Source organism: Macrobrachium rosenbergii, chromosome 41 (assembly GCF_040412425.1).
Source record: "Macrobrachium rosenbergii isolate ZJJX-2024 chromosome 41, ASM4041242v1, whole genome shotgun sequence".
In the NCBI taxonomy this organism is placed as follows: Eukaryota; Metazoa; Arthropoda; class Malacostraca; order Decapoda; family Palaemonidae; genus Macrobrachium; species Macrobrachium rosenbergii.
This window is the reverse complement of record NC_089781.1, coordinates 18,972,451-18,985,380: the sequence shown is the minus strand read 5'-3', so window position 1 is coordinate 18,985,380 and position 12,930 is coordinate 18,972,451.

Sequence of the window (12,930 nt, the reverse complement as noted above, 5' to 3'; positions counted from 1 at the left end):
GTCCATATATGAAAAACTGCAATTACTTACCAAAAACATGACGGACAGTAATTCGAACTCAGCCCCAAGATGGAAACTGGGTCTTGGTCTGGGAATGATTATTTGTCTGAAAACACTTCACGCCGGATTACCAGCCGCAGCGGATACGTGTCCTCTGGGCGCTCCTGCGCGCTGTCAGTCTTCATTGTCATTATCTGCAATTTATGGACTCGAGATTGAGTGCCGAACCTTCAATCAGGGAGAATGGAAATGGCGATCGAGTCTTCACAGACACACACGCGAACTCATACACTTGTAGGCCTGATGACGTCATCTCGGCCTGATGTGACGTCACGCTGGCCTGGTGACGTCACGATGCCTCAGTGAAAACCCTAACTGTCAGCTCATTTGCTTAAGTAACTGTCATCTGCGGATGATGAATGGGATTTAATGAGCAAGTCAAGAAATGATGTACTGTCTTCATCTGGCCTTGTTTGACGGGCACTGGTCGTCCGCGAAATTAATAATCAGGTCTAATCATAAACAAGTAAAAAATGCGCCGAAGTTTCTTCGGCGCAATCGAATTTTGTGTACAGCCGCTACAGCGTATATAATCAAGGCCACCGACAATAGATCTATCTTTTGGTGGCCTCGGTATAATGCTGTATGAGCCGCGGCCCATGAAACTATAACCAAGGCCCGGTGGTGACCCGTTCTATATCGTTGCCAGACGCACGATTATGGCTGACTTTATAACCTTAAAGAAAATAAAATACTGGGGCTAGAGGGTTGCAATTTGGTAAGCTTGATGACTGGAGGGTGGATAATCAACATACCAGCTTGCAGCCGTCTAACCTCAATAGTTTTTAGGATCTGAGGGCGGACAGAAAAAGTGCGAACAGAAAAAAGTGTTGTCAGAATAAAGTGAGGACGGACAGACAGAGCCAGCGCAATAGTTTTCTTTTACAGAGAATTAAAAAGGGTCTTGAAGTGGTGTTGGTGAAATCATATTCGACGGACGGGTAAAATGTCTGAAAGATTAGATGAAATTGCTATGAAGGCCTGTCTTTGGAAATCGGACTCGATCCCGCGATATCGAGATAAATTCATCACCTGAAAACCTCAACTGAAGTCCCTGAGTGACATCAACCTCCATTACCAGAGGACTTTCATTTTCTTAGGCCTATAGACATCCACCTTCATTACCAGAGGACTTTCATTTCGATGACTCATTTTCTTAGGCCTATAGACTTGACGGAATTTTAGGTCGTGTTAGCGATGACGTATAAATGAATTCCGTGATATTCTTCCATTTTCTTCCCTTTTATTTTTAGGCCTACAGATTATGATTGAAAGTTAGGCCTTGTTAATGATGACGTATAAATGAGTATAATGATATTCTAATTCCTTCCTTTTTTTTTAAATGTTACTAGAATTGGGTATCATCACAAGCTTTTTATTTTCTTAGGCCTACAAACTATGGTGGAAAGTTGGACCGAATCATTGATGATGTATAAAAGGATTCAATGATACTCTTCTAATTTCTTTCTTTTTTTAAACGATACTAAAATCTGGCTTCATAATAAGGTTTTTATTTTCTTAGGCCCTACAAGCTATGATGGAAATTCAGACCTCATCAGTAACGGCTTACAAATAAATTAGACTCAGTTCTTCCCAGTTCTTTCCTATTGTTCATTTTCAACCCTCCGTTTCAAATGTCCTTTGAAATGGCGACCTAAATACTACGAAGCTTTCGTCTGAAGCTTAATGAAGATTTACCATTAGTCTTCCTCTCGATTTTCTTTTCAGGCCATTTTAGCCTAGGTCTTAATTAGCTCATTAGTCGTAGCCAAATTATGTTAATGAAGTTAGTTAAGATTCTGGACCGCTATGGTTCTCTTTTTATCTGTATGTGTGTTTGTGAGTTCTTGTTTGCCAAAAGAAAGTAGACCTTGGAGATTAGTGTTTTTTTTTTCGTAGTATCTTTTTCGAATTTTCTCATCAAGAAAATCCTTCAGATAAAATCCTTTAGATAATATTATTTTTTCTTATGGTGCTCTTTTTATCTGTATATGTGTGCGTGTGTTTTTTTTTTGGCAGGGAAAGTGGATCTTGGAGATTAGAGAGTTTTTTTTTAGTTTCTTTTTCGAATTTTGTCATTAAAAAGCATCCTCCAGATAAAATCCTTTAGATAATATTAGTTTTTTTTTCTTATGGTGCTCTTTTTATCTGTATATGTGTGTGTGTGTTTTTTAGCAGGGAAAGTAGATCTTGGAAACTAGAGTGTTTTTTTTTTTAGTATTTTTTCGTATTTTGTCAGTAAAAAGCATCCTCCAGATAAAATCCTTTAGATAATATTAGTTTTTTTTCTTATGGTGCTCTTTTTATCTGTATATGTGTGCCTGTGTTTTTTTTAGCAAGGAAAGCAGCCCTTGGAGACTGAGTGTTTTTTTCGTAGTATCTTGTTAGAATTCTATCATTAAAAAAATCCTTCAGATAATATTAATTTTTTCTTATGATGCTCTTTTTATCTGTATATGTGTGTGTTTTTTTAGCAAGAAAAGTTGATCTTGGAGATTAGAGCGTTTTTTTCGTAGTATCTTTTTCGAATTTTGTCATTAAAAAATTCCTTTAGATTATATAATTTTTTCTTATGGTGCTCTTTTTATCTACATATGTGTGTGTTTTTTTAGCAAGGAAAATTGATCTTGGAGACTAGAGTGGTTTTTTTTCGTATTTCTTTTTCGAATTTTGTCATTAAAAGAATTCCTTTAGATAATATTAATTTTTCTTATGGTGGTCTTTTTATCTACATATGTGTGTGTGTGTTTTTTTAGCAAGGAAAATAGATCTTGGAGACTAGGGTGTTTTTTTTAGTATCTTTAAAAAAAATCCTTCAGTAAGTGTTCACTGTTTTGTTACCGAATATTAGTCTACCATCTGAGATAACTCTGTGGTTTTACTTCTTATTTGATAATATTATTAATACAGATCTTCGTATAAATACAGTATCGAGGGTCAGGGATACAAGCGATAAAGTATTACACGTCACTTTACATTCTCAATTTCCTGGACATCCACCTTCCCAAAAAGAAAATAAAACTAAAGAGGGAACAAGTTAATCTTATTTCACTTCAGGTTCACAAAAAATGAAGCTGAACAAATAAAGAGTAAATTAATTCCATTTCACTTCAAGTTCAATATAACTGCTATTTATAGTATTTCATTATCGTGACATGTCATTATATCTTCGTCCGGTAAAATGCATCTTTGAGAATCCAATAACTGAATTATGTAAGTCAATTTTACTTAAATTTAAGTTCCCTTCAATTCAGTATAAATAATATTTCATTATGATATCCATAATATTTAGAGTATTTCATTAACTTGGACATGTCATTATATCTCGTCCGATAAAATACATTTTTGAGAACCCAATAACTGGATTATATAAATCAATTTTACTCCAATTTAAGTTCCCTTCAGTTCAATATATAAATAATATTTCATTATAATATAAAGGCTATTTATAGTATTTCATTATCGTGGACGCGTCCGAATATCTCGTCCGATAAAATACATCTTTGAGATTCCACCAACTGGATTAAATCCCGATTGATAACTCAGAAAAACCCATTCAAGCTTTTTCTGCCCAAGACGTCCAATTATCCGCTAGCCTTAATCAGACCATCTTCATTGACTATGCCTTATTGTTACTGATTTGCTACATTCCATACATCGTTTCCATACTCTGCAATCTGCGGCTGCATCGACTAGGGTGGCCACCGTTGTTAAACTTCATAGAGGAGGAAGAGAGAGAGAGAGAGAGAGAGAGAGAGAGAGAGAGAGAACTCGAGAGAGAGAGAGAGAGAGGAAGGGGGAGAGTGGGAGAGAGAAACGAAAGAAAGGAAACGAGAGAGAGAGAGAGAAGAGAAAGGAAGGGGAGAGTGGGAGAGAGAAACCTTAGAAAGAGAGAGAGAGAGAGAGAGAGAGAGAGAGAGAGAGAGAGAGAGAGAGAGAGAGAGAGAAACGAAAGAAAGGAAGGAGAGAGAGAGAGAGAGAGAGAGAGAAGAGAGAGAGAGAGAGAAGGAAGGGGAGAGTGGGAGAGAAACGAAAGAAAGGAGAGAGAGAGAGAGAGAGAGAGAGAGAGAGAAGAAAGGAAGGGGGAGAGTGGGAGAGAGAAAACGAAAGAAAGTAAGCAGAGAGAGAGAGAGAGAAAGAGAGAGAGAGAAAGAGAAAGGAAGGGGGAGAGTGGGAGAGAGAAACGAAAGAAAGTAAGCAGAGAGAGAGAGGAGAGAGAGAGAGAGAGAGAGAGAAAGGAAGGGAGAGAAAGAGAAAAACGAAAGACAGGAAGAGAGAGAGAGAGAGAGAGAGAGAGAGAGAGAGAGAGAGAGAGAGAGAGAGACGAAAGAAAGGAAGGGGAGAGTGGAGAGAAACGAAAGAAAGGAGAAAGAGAGAGAGAGAGAGAGAGAGAGAGAGAGAGAGAGAGACGAAAGAAAGGAAGGGGAGAGTGGGAGAGAGAAACGAAAGAAAGGAGAGAGAGAGAGAGAGAGAGAGAGAGAGAGAGAGAGACGAAAGAAAGGAAGGGGGAGAGTGGGAGAGAGAAACGAAAGAAAGGAGAGAGAGAGAGAGAGAGAGAGAGAGAGAGAGAGAGAGAGACGAAAGAAAGGAAGGGGGAGAGTGGGAGAGAGAAACGAAAGAAAGGAAACGAGAGAGAGAGAGAGAGAGAGAAAAGGAAGGGGGGAGAGTGGGAGAGAGAAAACGAAAGAAAGGAGAGAGAGAGAGAGAGAGAGAGAGAGAGAGAGAGAGAGAGAGAGAGAGAGAGAAACGAAAGAAAGGAAGAGAGAGAGAGAGAGAGAGAGAGAGAGAGAGAGAGAGAGAAGGAAGGGGGAGAGTGGGAGAGAGAAACGAAAGAAAGGAGAGAGAGAGAGAGAGAGAGAGAGAGAGAGAAAGGAAGGGGGAGAGTGGGAGAGAGAAACGAAAGAAAGTAAGCAGAGAGAGAGAGAGAGAGAAAGAGAGAGAGAGAAAGAGAAAGGAAGGGGGAGAGTGGGAGAGAGAAACGAAAGAAAGTAAGCAGAGAGAGAGAGAGAGAGAGAGAGGAGAGAAAGGAAGGGAGAGAAAGAGAAAAACGAAAGACAGGAAGAGAGAGAGAGAGAGAGAGAGAGAGAGAGAGAGAGAGAGAGAGAGAGAGAGAGAGAGAATAGTACTTTGGTAAATGGGAAATGTTGGATCAAACTTGTCCATTGATGAAGGAAGTGGCTGTTTGATCTATAGGTAGTTAAAGGGAAGTTGATGGTTGATGAATGACGAAAGTGTCTTGGTAACTGCAATTTCAGGATTAGTGTTAGTTATGAAAGTGACTCAAGTTGAGTGTTACTTGTGAAACTTATTTAAGTTGGGTGTTACTTATGAAAGTGACTCAAGTTGAGTGTTACTTATGAAAGTGACTCACGTTGAGTGTATACTTATGAAAGTTACTCAGTTGAGTGGTACTTATGAAAGTGACTCAAGTTGAGTGTTACTTATGAAAGTGACTCGAATTGAGTGTAACATACTTGTGAAAGTGACTCGAATTGAGTGTTACTTGTGAAAGTGACTCGAGTTGAGTGTTACTTGTGAAAGTGACTCAAGTTGAGCGTTACTTATGAGAGCGACTCAAGTCGAGTGTTACTTATGAAAGTGACTCAAGTTGAGTGTTACTGATGAAAGTGGCTCAAGTTGGGTGTTACTTATGAAAGTAACTCGAGTATATCTTACAATAAGTCATATAAGAAATTGTATGACCTAATGTATTTCTCATACAAGATGAAATATTCGAATAAATCAAAATTAACATAATTCGCGCTAAAGAACTTAACTATAAATTTAAACAAATTATGTAAATACTCTAACATCTTTAAGTAAGTCATACATGAATATTGTATAACCTAATGTATTCGTCTCATACAAGAGGACATTTTCAAATAAATAAGAATTAACGTTTTTCAATTTCAAGGACTCAGCAATAAATCTGAGTCACACATAAAAATTATATAACCTAATGTATTTATCATATAAGATGAAATATTTAAATAAATAAAAAATTAACATAATTCATTTTTAAAAAAACTCAACTATAAACCTGAATAAATTATGCAAATTATACGAAACTAACCACATTACCGAAAGCACAAACAAAAGCAAAACGCGCAAGCAACCGGTCGTTTGAATACATTCCAGCCTTTGCAATTAGGCAATTAGGTTAATTACACGACGCTTATTATTGAGTTGATTTCAAAGCAAACAGTCCCCTGACATCAAGCCAGCCATCTCGTAAACACGAGATGTGCTTTCGCGTCACATTCATTCGGAATCATCAGGAACGCATGTCGTGAAAAATCATCTAGGTGTGGACATTCGGTCTAGACAAGAGTCAGATAGGTTTAGATTCTCAGGTCAGGATTGTCGTAATTATGTTGTTATTCCTCTATTATCACGTTATTATCATTTGTTACGTTTGTTGTTCTTGTTTCATTATTCACTTTTATCGTCTGTCTTTATTATTGCCTATGTTTGTTATCTTCTTCTTTCAATATTCGCTTTTATCTCCTGTCATTACCGAGGAATTTAATAAGCATTTTGCTGTCTATCCCATCTACGTTTTCAAGTAGTCTAGACTGAACATTTCAAATTATCAGTAATCATCGCCTTTACCCACTTGATTCTTTCTCCATTTGATTAATTCATCATTATTATTATCCCCCCAACTCATCTCCTTCCCCCGTAGGGAGGGCAGTGCCATCAGTACACCTCTTGCGGCGCACTGTAGGCATTACTTTAGGTTCTTTGCAGCGTGCTTTCGGTCCCTAGCTGCAACCCTTTTCATTCCTTTGACTGTACCTCCTTTCATATTCTCTTTCTTCCATCTTACTTTCCCTAGGCCTCTCCTAACAGTTGATTCGTAGTGCAACTGCTTTGAGGTTTTCCTCCTGCTACACCTTTCAAACCTCCTACTGGCAATTGCCTCACAGGTCCCAGTGCTTGGCCTTTGGCCTAAATTCTATGTTCAAGTCATCACCTCTGTTGTCAACGTATTTCCTGAAAGATTTCTACGGAGTTATTTCTTTCGACAATAAAAGGTCCTCAGTTAACTCATCAGAAATCGTCTTCGTTTTCGGCCAAATTGAGGCAATAATGACTGATTTAGAGGGAAACATCTAAAAAATGAGCCGAAGTTTCTTCGGCGCAATCGAGTTTTTTGTACAGCTTATAATCAAGGCCACCGAAAATAGATCTATCTTTCGGTGGCCTCGGTATAATGCTGTATGAGCCGCGGCCCATGAAACTTTAACCAAGGCCTGGTGGTGGCCTATCCTATATCGTTGCCAGAAGCACGATTATGGCTAACTTTAACCTTAAATAAAGCAAAAACTACAGAGGCTAGAGGTCTGCAATTTGGTATGTTTGATGGGTGGAGGGTGGATGATCAACATACCAATTTGCAGCCCTCTAGCCTCAGTAGTTTTTAAGATCTGAGGGAGGACAGAAAAAGTGCGAACAGAATAAAGTGCGGACAGAATAAAGTGCGGACAGAAAAAGTGCTGACAGAATAAAGTGCGGACAGAATAAAGTGTGGACAGACAAAGTGCGGACAGGAAAAGTGCGGACAGAATAATGTGCGGACAGAAAAAAGTTCGGAGAGAAAAAATGCGGACGGACAGACAAAGCCGGCACAATAGTTTTCTTTTACAGAAAACTAAAAGGTTAATAGATTTAAAAGCCAAAACATTTAAGATTTAACTCATTAACTCCCTATCCCTCCCTCTACCGGCACTTCAAAGACTTGTTGTCCTCAGTTAAACTCGCCGGAAAGCAATGACTCTACTTGAGCGGTTAAAAAAAAAAGTTAAAAAGGGTTAAAAGCCAAAAAAAAAAGGAATTTCAATTAACTCATTAACTCTTTATTCCCTCCCTCTACCGGCACTTCAAAGAGCTTTTAAAGACACCGACCGCTTATCATTTCCCTTCGGTTCCCTGTCGCGAGAGAGAGAGAGAGAGAGAGAGAGAGAGAGAGAGAGAGAGAGGAGAGAGAGGCGCCTCACCCGTCAATAAATACTTTCTGTCTATCGGGGGTTTCGCGGTAATATCTATAAAGGCGGTTACTGTCAGTAATAAACTGTTAGGTTTTATTACCTTCTTTGGCGAGTGTCTACCAGGAACGTGCAGAGAACGGCATTAATCTCATGATGTCTGATACTAATCTGTTGTATGTAGAATACTAATATACCTATATATATATATATATATATATATATATATATATATATATATATATATATATATATATATATATATATATATATATATATATATATATATATATATATATATATATGTATGTATATATATATATATATATATATATATATATTATATATATATATATATATATATATATATATAAATATATATATATATATATATATATATATATATATATATAAATATATATATATCTAGGATATTTATTTTTCAGGTCAATAACTCAGATAAACACGCTATCATTCCGTCAGTCAACGTTGCATAAACAGAGCTGTTATTATGCTAATGAATGAGAGGATTATTATACCCTCATGTATTAATAGAGCTTTATTCCAGAATAAATCATCTGGAAAATAGGAATCCTGAAATCAAGGTTGTTGAAAAAAAATACTGTATAATGTTATCAGCATCGACATCATTTCATTAACCCGCCTGAATCATTAATTAATCAACTGTTCTGTCAACCTTAGTTAACAAATGCGAGCGATATCTTCGGCGCAATCGAGCTTTCTGTACAGCCGCTACAGCGTATAATCAAGGCCACCGCAAATAGATCTATCTTTCGGTGGTCTCGGTATAATGCTGTATGAGCCGCGGCCCATGAAACTTTAACCACGGCCTCGTTGTGGCATATCCTATATCGTTGCCAGAAGCACGATCGTGGCTAACTTTAACCTTAACTAAAATCAAAACTACTGAGGCTAGAGGGCTGCAATTTGGTATTTTTGATGATTTGAAGGTGGATGATCAACATACCAATTTGCAGCCCTCTAGCCTCAGAAGTTTTTAAGATCCGAGGGCGGACAGAAAAAGTGCGGACAGGAAAAAGTGCGGGCAGAAAAATGTGCGGACGGACATACAAAGCCAGCACAATAGTTTTCTTTTACAGAATACTAAAAAAAAAAAAAAAAAAAACGCACACACACAGCTCGAACACTCCATTAAAAAAAAATTATCAGAACCTATGATGTTTCGAATCCTACCAGATAACGTACATGAGTTTTTTTAGCTAGTAGTAGTTTTTTTTTTACCGAAGTAAAGTGAGAATAAGTATTTTATAGTTTTATATCTGAATGTATTTTTTTCTTGTAGCTAGCTGTATTTTTTTTTTTTGCCAAAGTAAAGTAAGAATAAGCATTTTATAGTTTTTTATTTGGATGTGTGTTTTTTTAGCTGGTCGTAGTGTTTTGCTTCGAAGTAAAATAAAAATTACTATTTTACAGTTTTATATCTGAATGTGTTTTTTTTGTAGCTAGCCTTTTTTTTTACTCCAAAGTAGAGTAAGAACTAGTATTTTACAGTTTTATATTTGAATGTGTTTTTTTCTTGTAGCTAGTTGTAGTTTTTTTTCTATTCGAAAGTAAAGTAGGCATAAGTATTTTATAGTTTTACACCTGAATGACTTTTTTTCTTGTAGCTAGTTGTGGTTTTATTTTCTCTTTCACCGAAACAAAGAAAAGTATTTTAAAGTTTCATGTTTAGTATTTTTTTTAATATGATGGACTTTTAAAGTAAAAAGAGTTATACAATTCTCCGTGTTTTCGTAATGGAATCAGGCCTATCTAAATCAGCTTTTTTCTTATTGATTTTGTTTAGGTTATATTTGAATAGTCTTACAATTATCATTCAAGCTCATGTTGATTCATTTAACTAGTAAGAATAGCAACAGCAGTAATAATAATAATAATAATAATAATAATAATAATAATAATAATAATAATAATAATAATAATAATAATTCGTTCTTCTCTTAACATGTGTATAAGACAGCACACGGAACGCCAAAATAAATAATGAAAATTATTTTTTATTAGTTCTATAATAATAATAATAATAATAATAATAATAATAATAATAATAATAATAATAATAATAAATGTCAAATTAGGGCTTTCGATAAAAAGTGAAATTCAGTCGCTCTCTGCGGGGCTCGATCGTAACTCCTATGATCATATAACTAGAATAAATGCCTATATCAGGTTGCCTTTACCGTCGGACTCCACGTATAAGCCTATGGAGCGTGTTGTAGATAACCACACGGTCCCAAAAGACATGCGCCCTTATTAAGGAGTGCCAAGATAAAGCCCATCCCACGACGGCAAAGGAAAGAATCTATAGGCAAACTATGACTCAGGAGATCTGAGGACACCGAGATTCCCTTAAATGTCCAGACCAAATCAGGTCCCCGGACCAGATCTGGTCTCTCGGAACGCCATTCTTCGATATCAACAAGCCAGGAGGGTTCTCCTACATTTTTTCTTCCTCTTCAAACTTCTATCTTTTTTTTCTTCCTCCTTCTTCAAACTCTTCTTTTTCTTTTTCTTCTTCTTCTTCTTCAAATTCTTCTTCAAATCGTCAAGTCATCTCGAATCTCAGTGACTAGAATTGGCACAGGACAAAGAAACGGTTTCAGTTGTTCTCTTGACGATTTTTGCAAGAACTTTCTTTTCTTTTTATGCTTCCCCTCCTCTTCTTCTTCTTGTTCTTGTTCTTCTTTCTTCTTCTTCTTCTTCTTCTTCCCTTACGTTGTTTCTTACCCCTACTTCAGTACAAGGTTCTATAAACTACCAAACTTCCCTTGAAGGAGGAAGAACTTAGAATCGGTCTGGATTTTCCGGGGATTTGGGTATCAGCAATATCTGCTGTGTGAGGTTAGCAAAGGAACTTCTCTACGTTATATATATATGTATATATATATATATATATATATATATATATATATATATATATATATATATATATATATATATATATATATATATATATATATATATATATATATATATATATATATTTATATATATATATATATATATATATATATATATATGGCATTTATATATATATATATATAAAAGATTCCATTACAAAGGCATTTAATAGAACAATTCTCTCTCTCTCTCTCTCTCTCTCTCTCTCTCTCTCTCTCTCTCTCTCTCTCTCTCTCTCTACAGAACCTTTTCACCCGCTTTGTATAAACCCGTTCTCGAATGTCCCCTTTCAGCCTACCGTTTAAGGACAAATATGGTCTGATATTTCAGAACTAATAAGTTCATCTGAGTTAATCCAAGCGTCTCTAATCCGTCGAAAGGATTGGCCGGACACACGACTCTCTCTCTCTCTCTCTCTCTCTCTCTCTCTCTCTCTCTCTCTCTCTCTCTCTCGTAAACGATACGAGACTTCGAAAGGATTTCACCCTGATATGATTGACTGTATAGGGTCAAGGCTTTCTGTCAAAAGTGCAACGGAATCTCAGGTTGTTCTTCTAAGGCATATGGCCTGAAAGAGTTGGTGCTACTGACGTATTATTATTATTATTATTATTATTATTATTATTATTATTATTATTATTATTATTATTATTATTATTATTATTATTATTATTATTATTATTATTATTATTATTATTATTATTATTATTATTATTATTATTATTATTATTCAGAAGATGAAACCTATTCATACGGAACAAGCCCACCAAAGGGGCCATTGACTTGAAAATCAGGCTTCCAAAGATTATTTTTATTATTATTATTATCATTATTATTATTATTATTATTATTATTATTATTATTATTAGAAGATGAACCCTATTCATACGGAACAAGCACCCCCTAAGGGTCATTGACTTGAAATTCAAACTTCCAAAGATATTATTATTATTATTATTATTATTATTATTATTATTATTATTATTATTATTATTATTATTATTATTCAGAAGATGAACCAAATTCATATGGAACAAGCCCACCAAAGGGGCCATTGACTTGAAATTCAGGCTTCCAAAGACCATTATTATTATTATTATTATTATTATTATTATTATTATTATTATTATTATTATTATTATTATTATTATTATTATTCAGAAGATGAACCCAATTCATACGGAACAAACCCACCAAAGGGGCCACTGACTTGAAATTCAAGCTTCTAGAATCTAAAAAATATGGTGTTCATTAGGAAGAAGTAAGAGGAAAATGAAGAAAGAAAAGAAGAGATCCCACTCACTAATTAAAAAAAATCAATAAATTAACAAATAGATAAAAATGTATTAAAATGCAAATAGAATAGTATTAGGGTAGTAATGCATTGCATCTTCGCTTGAACTTCTGAAGTTGCAATTGCACAACATCCTCTGGGAGGCTGTTCCATAGTCCAATGTTTTTCTGCATCGTTAGGGATTTTTTGTAAGAAGTTATAGTTTATATACTTCGTTTGTGTCCTCTCCTTTCAGTTTTGATGATGAAGGCAGCGGTAGGGAAGAATAACTTTGAATTTCTTTAGAGAACTTCTTGACGATTTCGTAATATCACGAGTAAATTGGGGGAATAAAATACCTTTATTTCTTCTGATTCATTGCCGAAATAAAATACGATAATAATTAATTACTATTATTATTATTAATAATATTAATTATTATAATATTATTATTATTATTATTATTATTATTATTATTATTATTATTATTATTATTCAGACGATGAACCCTATTCATATGGAACAAGCACCCCTCCCGAAAGGGCCATTGACTTGAAATTCAAGCTTCCAAAGATATTATTATTATTATTATTATTATTATTATTATTATTATTATTATTATTATTATTATTATTATTATTATTATTCAGACGATGAGCCCTATTC